Here is a 10,214-nt window from a genome sequence, read left to right as displayed (position 1 = left end):
TTGTGAATTGCAAACATTTTTTTTTGCTACGAACATTAATATCATATAAATGAATAAAGGATCCTACAAAAGTTTGAAAGTCCTACGATAATATTTTCCAGGCAAAAAAATAAAACAAGGAAACATTACAAAAGAATTCTCGTAAGAGAATTTGATTACATCAGTCATTTTGCCAAGAGTGGCCTGAAGTTATTCTTTGATTTTCTTCCTAAGAGGGTGTTACGGATGTCTCTATCGATCAGCTGAAGACGGTGCTCGCTGGGATGAGGATCTGATTGTGAAGCTGGTTGTTCTGTTGCCTCCATATGTTGTAGATTGTAGAGTGAGTGGCGACCTTCCACAAGAGAGAAGGAGCTGATGTGGAGTCGCTTCTTATCCAAGAAAGGAGCTCAGCCCATTCAGTGAAGCCTGTGTAGATTTGTTTCAGTCTGGCCATCACGCATCTCCACAGTTCTGCGGCATAACCGCAATGTAGCAGTATATGATCCCTAGTTTCCTCCCCAAACAGACAGACTGGACAAGAAGTCTGCTGGGTTACACCCCAGCTAGCAAGTCTTGTTCGCGTTGGCAATTTATCCAGCTGTGCAGTCCATAGGTTGAAAGCTTGCTTTGGCACGCAACCCTTGAACCAAACCGTAGATGACCAATCTTTCTTAGTGGCTCTCGGTCTGATGATATCCCAAGTCCTTGCAGAATTGAACTCTCTTGACTCGATCCCGTTTGCTACCCAAACATACTCATCCTCTACAGTGCTCAGACTAGGTAAATCAATCACAGTAAGATGAGTATGTAGTGTTACCTCTGCGTCAGATCTTGGGGAGCGAAGGTTCCAGCCCACAGTCGAGTAGAATTCCGATTTAGAGGCGTTAGGTGGAACTCTGAGATGGTGTGGGCCGCTTTCACCGATGAGTTTGATAATAGGACCCGTAGACAGCCATGAATCATACCAGAAGCTTGATGTTGCGCCATTCCCCAAGTTGCAACGTATGAAGAGTTCAGCTAGGGGACGCAGCTTTAGGATAGATTTCCAGGTCCAAGAGTCAGTCTCCGCTGGAGAGAGAGCCCAAAAGCTTGAGGTTCTTAGGTGGTGATGTGTGTGCCACTGTGCCCACAGAGATCTGGTTCCAGAGAAAAGCATCCATATATATCTGAGGCAGAGAGTTGGGTTCCATGCTGAGAGGCTCCTAAGCTCTAGACCACCTTCATCTTTGGGGAGGCAAACCTCTGGCCACGCAACTTTCGCATTATAGTGGCCTTCTGCTTTACCGGACCATAGGAATCTTGCGCATAGGGATTCAATTTTCTTAATACAGCCCTTGGGGAGCAGAAAGGTGTTGATCCAAAAATTGATGGTGCCTGCAATGACCGTGGAGATAAGCAAAGTTCTACCTGCGTAACTCAGAGTGCGCACCGCATAGGCTCTGAATTTGCGAATCAGACTTTCCAGCAGTGTAACACCCCCGAACCGTTTTAGACATCGGTCAGTCAGCTGGGCAACAATCAAACAAGAACATGCCCGAACGACCTTCCTCTTCCAAGTCCGGAAGTGTTACAACGGGTTGAGAATAGACTTTCCAAGTCACAAAACATAATTCTATAACCCAGAATATCCATTCAAAATTCGTTTCCTCTAATCTTCGGCCTGAGGCTTTGCAACCCGTCCGAATCATAGAGTTGTGTTAGGTTGGACTAACCTAATATCAGATTCAACACGTCACGATTATAAACATATTTTATTTCATATATATAAAACACGAAGTTCACAAGCCCAAAATATTATACATAGGGTCCATGGACGCAGCCGAAAGTAAAACATACATTCATATATCTTGAAAACGAGTCTTTAGCAAAAGATGTCCAATCTACACCAGATCCTACAGTTCCGCGAGCGCTATGGTCCTTTCTACTGGTCACCTGCAAAAGGATGTGAGTGAACTAGTTTCACTCAGTGAGCCAGGGTTCCCTATCTAGCATATACAACTACCCGTCATTCTAAACCCCACCCCAAACACAAGCAAGACGGGTAGTTCAACAATCAATATTCAAGATTATAAATCATGACCGATTTAAGCAATAAACCATTAAATCGTAATAAATCAAACACTCTTTATGAGTGTCATATCAATCAACCATATATATATATATACTCCTAGGGCCCAACAGAATCATTCTTCCTCCACATAAGGGACACCGGCAATCCCTTCACTATTATACCACATAGGCGTAGGCGCTCGGGAATTGCCCGGTCACGGTCCTCAATCGGAATCGCCGTGCCCCGGTCCTCTATTGGACTCGCCGGGGGCTGTCACATCCATGTGTGACACTCGGCCTTGGTGATCAAGCCAAGTTAAACCGAGCCCACCACTTTCCGAACCACGATCGGCTTAGTGGTACCATTTGAGGAAGCAATGACCTGCAACTACTACTAGAACCACAACGAGGTCCTCACACAACAGTACCAACACGAGGTACACACCATAACAACATATAATAATCACACAATCACAATAATCCGGGTGCTTAGACTAGTCTTGCTATTGACTTAGCCCAGACATCGTCTCAAGCCTCGGATCCACAAACTGACACCTAGACCGGTCCGGCTATCCTAGCTCGGAAGCAGTCTCCGATGTCAGGAACCTGCATTAAAAATTTGTTAACAATCAATTAACCGTGACTCACAGTGATTAAGCGATGTGGCTCGACTCTTTGATTCCGGATGTTGACCAAACCCCTTTTATCCCCTCCAAATCTCCGTCTTGGTAACATGATGTTAAATCTCAAAACCCAAACTCAATGTCTTGAATGAACTGGTCTGGACTGATCAGAACTTGGAAAGTATTTTCTTTCTCTTCTGGACAGTCTTTCGGAACTTCCCGGCAGTTTATCGGTCTTCGAAAAATGTTTATACTTCTAAAACACCTCACTTCTTTCTCTCTCTCTCTCTCTCTAAGCTACGTTTTGGAGTGTCCTTGGTGTGTCTGAATGAGTAAAAATGAACCAGGGTAGCTGGGTATATATAGAAGTTGCCGGCCAATAAGAATGAGCCACCCGATCGCATGTGTGTCTCCTGCATGCTTCTGGTCGCATGTGTGGTGGCACATGGGCATCCACATGCCCTGTTGCATGCTCTCTAGCCATTCCAGAAGACACCTCCACGTCCACTTGCCCTTCAGCATGTCTGGTGTTCATGCATCGCGACACACGGGCCTCTGCATGTCGGTTCGCATGCGCAGATCGCAGGTATTGCGACACCTCGTGCTTCGGTGTGTCAAGCTGCATGGAACTGCTTCATGCATGTCTACACCTCCTTCTTGTGTTGACACTCAGCAGGTTAAATGGTTGACACCACATCCTGATCCCTTAGATCAAGCCACCTCGAGCTTCTAGGTCGATTTGCGCAATTTCGGCCCTTCTGGTGAATTTTCGTCCCGCGATCAATCCCGAATATTTTTCCGCTCCCGTTCTGATGAGCTAAATATTTTTAATAGAGTCTAGACTAACCTTAACCTTGTGGATAAAAATTTCCCGAGCCTTCGACTTTCCAGAGAAATTCCATAAAACCGAAATTAAGTTTTTTTTTTTTTAAGATGGGGTATTACAAGCAGCGGCTCATACTCAGATATTCTCAGCTTTCTTGACATTTGGGGCAGACCTAGATACCGGATGGGTAATGATCCTATTGTGAACCCATAGCAAGACATGGCAAGCGATTCAACCTGGTTTACTCCTCCACAAAAGAGCTGAGATTTTGCTGCATTAATTTGAAGGCCTGACCAGGACGCGAAGTCATCAAGAGCCTCACTAACACCATGTCGAGAAGAGCTTCCTCCATCAAAAAATATCATCACATCGTCTGCGAACATCAGGTGAGATATCTTCAAGGCTGATGTCATTGGGTGATAGTGGATGTAACCCGCCTCGAATCTAGACTGTAGAAGGCTGGAGAAGACTTCCATTGTTAAGACAAAGAGGTATGGAGAAAGCGGATCGCCCTGTCTCAGACCCTTTGAACTTGCAAACTTTCCACCAAATCCCCAATTCATCGATACCGAGAAAGTAGGGGTGCATATGCAGCTTGCGATCCAGTTGATGAAGGTATGCGGTATCTCTAGAGCCTCCAGCGTAGCTAGAATGAAATCCCATCTGACTGAGTCGAAAGCTTTCCGCAGATCCACCTTAAGCATTGCTCTCGGGTCAATGTGGCTCCGGTTATAACCCTTTACAAGCTCTGTGGCTAGTAACACATTCTCACCAATCAACCGACTTGGCATGAAATCTGATCGCGCTGGTGAGATCACGCTGAGGAGAACCTTGAGCAGACGCGAGGCAAGGAGCTTTGATATCACCTTGTATAAGGTATTCAAGCAGGAGATAGGTCGGAAATCAGTAGTGGAGGAAGCATTTGTAATCTTAGGTATGAGAACGAGTGTTGTCGCATTCCATTGCTTCAAAATGTCTCCTGAACTTAAAAATTCTTGGATAGCGTCACACACTTCCGGACCAATGATATCCCAGCAGGCACAGGAGAACTCAGGAGAGTAGCCGTCTGGACCGCATGTTTTATTACGAGGAAGCGCAAAGAAAGTATCTCTTATTTCCTGTCTGGAAAAAGGAGCAGATAACAGTTGCTTCTGGCTGGATGTGCACTTGTAAGGTAGCAGCAGGGCCAGATCCTCATTTGTGAACATTTTTGGTTCAATGGTACCTCCCAGAACAGAAGAGAAATATTCCACACAGTGCTCCATGATATCAGACTGAGTTTCAATACTGTCTCCATTTGGAGCCACAAGGAAGTGAATGTGGTTTGTCGCTTTCCGGGAGGCTACCATCTTATAATAGAACGGTGTGTTACTATCACCTTCAACAGACCAAGTGACTCTGGAGCGTAGAAAGAGGAAACTTTCCTCCGCTTTCGCTAAAGTAGTCCATTTCTCCTGAGCCTCAAGCTCCAATCTAGCATTCATTGTTGTCGGATTATCCAGAGTCATAGCTTGAAGCTGGAGCAAATCCGCATGGGCTTCCTGCACTCGCAACTCAATACCAGAGTAATTGAGCCTACTAAAAGCTCTGATCTCCTTCTTGAGCAGTTTTAGCTTTCTGGAAAGTCTAAACATAGCATAACCCACCACATTGATCGAGAACCAGTGATAGCAAATCATTGGCAAGAAGTCCTCGTTCTTGAGCAACAGATTGTAGAACTTGAATGGGCTTTTCTTCTTCAAGCACTCAAGTTCAAGGACCACACCACATGAGGCATGATCAGAGAAGTCACGTTCACCAAAGAGCGCATAGGAGGAAGGGAACGTAGTGGACCATTGATCATTCACCAATATCCGATCAAGCTTCTTTGCTATAGGCTTGAGAGAGTTCATATTCCACCAGGTGTAGAGGCTCCCACGATAAGTCAGATCAAGGAGTTCTGCTTGAAACAAGCATTCCCTTAGCTCACGCGTTTTCCTGTCAACGTTCAATGTATGTGGCTTGGAGTGATCATCAGGGTGCAGAACTTGGTTAAAGGCTCGTAACACCATCCAAGGACGCCTAGAGACTGAAGACATAGTAGATTTTTCCACAATTTCCTCCTATAAGGTCGTTCTTTCTTCCTTAGAGTTAGACGCATAAACCACCGAAATCACAGACCAGATTCTTGTGTCCGGTAGAAGAACTTCACAAGTAATCATCTGCAAGGATTTCCTGATGACATTTACCTTGACACTCGGTTTCCAAACAACCCAAAATTTTCCTAACTCCGAAAAGCCGTAATTATCTTCATAGGACCAACCAGGCAAGATCTCAGAGATGAACTTTGAGCTCTTTGGTTGTTTGACATGAATCTCTATGATTCCTCCAAAAATATTTTTATTTTTCCTCATCCATTTTTTATATCCGCGTCGGTGACTTGCTATATTAAAGCCCCTGACATTCCAACAAAAAAAAGTTTGTATACATAGAAAAATTATTGAGATTTGGGGCCCTTGCCCCGCTTATTCTTCTTTTTCTTCTTCCTAGTTGAGACCTCGGTGAAACCCATTGAGTTGTCAGAGCTCAGCGGGGACTTGGCTTCAGGGCTCCTTGGCGATTGGACATCAGAAGAATCTGATTCCACTCCAGGAGAGCTCTGAGAAACAACTGTCTTCTCCAAAACATTGCTTGGGATATGATTCTGAGACTGCGCTTTCCCACTGCCAGCGAGACTACTACCTTCGCCCTGATCCAACCCAGCTGATTTTCCCAACGAAGACTCCGCAAAGTTGATGACCAAAGACTTAGTTGATCCTCCAGTACATGGGTTAGATTTCTCCTGCCATTCTCTACTCCTCTCTCTTTCCCTCCTGGAGGTTGAGGGGTTCTTTTTAGAAATGGCCATTGGGCATTTCTCCTCAGAATGGGAACGAGAGTTACAAAGCTTGCAAAGGATTGGAGCAGCTCTGCAATGCTTTAGGCTATGACCAACCTCATTACAATGTTGGCACACCGGGGGCATCCAAGGGCTCGATACCTTTATTCTGCTAACTTCACCAGATTTGAATTGAGCATTGACAGCTTCCGGGAGAGGCTTTCTAGGATCTATGATGGTGAGAACCTTGGCCACCTCCAGATTTGATTTATTAGTTGTGGAAGGATGAAGACATTTAGGATGCCCAACCAAACTCGCAATGCGCTCGAGACAGTCATCATTGAAGAACTGTAGCGGAACATCACGCAGCTCTAGCCAGATTGGGGGCGAAGATAGTTCTGGTTTTGCAGGGGTCGTTCCTGGTTCCGAGTCTGCGACAAACATAGTCTGGCCTTCAATCTGGCATAGCATTTGTTTGATAACCCTTATTCTTGTGTTTGCGTTTGGGATTCGAAACAGGAAAGCGTTTCCCTCCATCTTCGAAACACTAATGTCACGATACTGTTTGCTCCAGATACCATTGACGATATTGTGAATCGTGCCCTGCGATGGGGGTTCATGGTAGAACTGTCCGATTATGATGCATTCCCACGATTTCTTGTGCTTCTCGATGACTGAGTTCGGGATTTTAACACATACTTCACCTGATGGGAGCTCGAAAGCTTCATCTTTCTTCTGGAGAGAGTTAGGTGCATCTTTGAAGAGACCGGTCCATGGATCCTTGGAGGAAACCACTTGTTCCTTTGTTGAAACCGGAGCCGCCTTTGTTGAGGCTTTTACGGGATCTGCGTACGAGAGAACTTGTTCCTCTGTTGACACTGGAGCTACCTTTGGTGAGGCTTTCACGGGGTCTAGGGGTGGGGATTCTATTTCCATTTCGTCAGACTGAATCGGAAAAGCTTCAATGGGTGATTGCTCTGGAGTGGTTGCAGAGGAAACTGTCACAGGGGCTGGGGGTTTGAGGACGACGTCAACAGATGGAGGGGGTGGAGATTCGGAATCTGGATCCGGAGGCGGAGGGGTGGGGGGGAGACTTGAGCGGCGACTTGTGAAGCTTTTTCTTCCCCATGAGGTGGGGAGGGCCTTTTGGACGGGGGGAGGGGGTGGGTTTCCGACGCCTCATGCGACGCCGGTGAGCAATGAACGCGGACAGGTTGGAAACGGCGGTGGCGCCTCCGAAATCGCTCTTTAGGGTTTTTCTCTAGGCGCGTGAGTGAACGCCAATGCAAACTCTGGTTCACCATTTTGCTTGTTTTGTATCAAATCTTTCTAAATTTAACATGTTGATAAAATCGAACTAAATTGACTTTACCAAACTTCAAGATAGTCAGATAGATAGTACCATTTTAACATTTTACAAAAAAAATAAAGGGAAAATTGTTTTTTAGAGCAAAAAAATGACGACTCTTTCCTTTTGCACTAATATTTATTTTATGTCATTTTTGCCTATAATATCCTTTAATTTTTTGAAAATAAATTTAATAAATATTTTTACAAACAAATTTTTTTTGGAAAAATAGTAACTATTGATAAAATAAATAAATGAACTTAGTGATATTTTTTTCCAGTTCTAAAAATGTTTAAATCATAATTTTCAAATTTTATTCTAAGTAAAGTAGAAATGACATTCTACGAAGTAGAAAACGAGATCCACTTTTTTTCATTGAATCTAAAATATTTAGAATACGTGATCTACGTAAATAAGAGTATTCTAAAAATATTTAGAATACACATTTCACGCTTAACCTACCGATCTAAAATCTTTAGAAATCAAAATCTACACATTAATATAAATCTAAAACACGTAGAAACCGACTTCTACAGATTTACTGTAAGTATAAAACATGTAGAAATCAAAATTTACACATTACTATAATTCTAAAAACCTGTAGAAACCGATTTCTACAGATTAGCTGTATTCTACAGATAAGAAATCAGTTCATAAAAATATGAAAACAAAATATTTGGAAATATTCACTTTCACATTTTGAAAAAAACGATTTAAAAAAAAAAAAAAAAAACGAGGTAACTTTCTTCTTACGCCGTCTTCTATATTCTATTGATTGGTCACAAAAATTTCACAAAAATTTCACACTATTTCTACCAAATCAGTGTGAAATTGAGTGAGTTAGGGTTTATGAACTTGAGACTTTAATTTTCTCCCTTTTTGTTCGTGAAAGAGATGAGAAATTATGGGTTTCATCCCAAAGAAATCGAGTTTAAAGAGTTGAAATCGTGTTTGGTCGGTTCAAATCAAGTGGGAATCAAACCGGATATAACCGAAGAAAACCAGGAAATCGATTTGGAATACTTACCTGGGCACGGAATCGATCAGTCTATAATTCGAGATCGGTCGATCTGTATGAAATCGACTTTTGCCAATCGAGTGAAATAGACCAGGTCGATCAGTATATATTCTGTGTTTTTTTGTTTTGCATAATGATCAGGATCGATCGATCCGTTCGACCTTGTAATTTCGGATCGATCGATCCCGCTTGATCGAACCCATTATTTATTATATTTAAAAATTACAATTTTAAGGGCATTATTGCCATTTTAAAAACAATTAGCTTAATGAGACATAAAGTATATGAGATTAGTATAAAAGGACATAATTATCATTTTCTTGCTTTAAAAAACAATTTTCCATAAAATAAAAAATAGGAGTAGATAGTATCAGGTAAATAAATTTGGATTTTGATTTAACCCACAAATGTCAGGTAAAATAAATTTGGATTTTGATGTAACCCACAATAAGATGGAGATTCGAAGTTTACTCGATTGAATAATTAATGCATGTAATTTGGGGTTGTTTTCGACTGATATACGTTGTTGTGAGTATTAATGACTAGCATCAAGACCAGGGCCCATGTATTCGAACAGGGGATTACAGTCGAACTGTCACCTTTTTCTTAAGTTCTTAAATGATTAAACGGTTTACAGAAGAAAAAAAAATTATATATCTTGATAAGCTAAGAAAAAAAAGGAATAATTCTAATTCTGGAATTCATGCAATTTAGGTGCCGTCCCAACTATGAGTGGTCTCCCTGCCACCTCAAATCAATTGATGGCAATTCACATTTTATTTATTTGTATTTTCTTCAATTATTGTAGCTTTTTGGGTAAGTTTTTAAAATATATATTTTTGCATGTTTTGCTACAAAAACACTAATTTGTTGTGACAGATGATTTGATACCATTTTCATTTCCTGTCTTCCACCCGAAGGAAAAATCAATGGGAGAACTTGACCGATAAAAGAGAACTATAAAGATATTAGTGTGATTTTTTTTTATGGATCGTGTTTTATGATTTGAACAGATAATGTGGTTTCTTAATAGATTGGTTTGGTTAGGGTAAATCAAGAAATGAAAATAAAAATGAGAAAAAATAAGAAAGAAAAAATGAAATTTGAGTAAATAGTGTTACTACTCTGCAAAATTAAAAAAGAAAATATGCATTTTTCTGTTAAAACAGTAGCTAGAGTAAACATGAGAAAACTATTTTCTATTTGATTGATAATATTTTAGTTAAACTTATAATAACGTAGAAGTTAGAATAAATATATATTCTATGGTAAACATACAGTCACATGTTGACAAAAAGAAAACATACAGTCTCGCAAAAAAAAAAAATACATCCACAAATAGTCACACCTGGGGTGGACGTTCGGGTATCCATTCGGGTTCGGTTAGAATCTATCCGGATTTTGGATTTTCAAGTTTAAAGATTTTAGTTCTGTTCGGATATTTTAAATTTCGGTTCGGGTTCGGTTCAGATCTTTGCGGGTTCGGTTCGAGTTCGGATAACCTATTTGAA

General features: G+C 41.7%; 1 pseudogene; it reads right to left on the bottom strand.

Annotated features, from left to right (window-relative positions):
- Nucleotides 1–238: 238 nt before the first annotated feature.
- On the bottom strand, nucleotides 239–7,273 carry LOC125590588 (annotated as a pseudogene).
- Between the last annotated feature and the right edge of the window lie 2,941 nt (nucleotides 7,274–10,214).

Source organism: Brassica napus, chromosome C7 (assembly GCF_020379485.1).
Source record: "Brassica napus cultivar Da-Ae chromosome C7, Da-Ae, whole genome shotgun sequence".
Taxonomy (NCBI): Eukaryota; Viridiplantae; Streptophyta; class Magnoliopsida; order Brassicales; family Brassicaceae; genus Brassica; species Brassica napus.
This window is presented reverse-complemented; position numbering and strand designations above follow the sequence as displayed.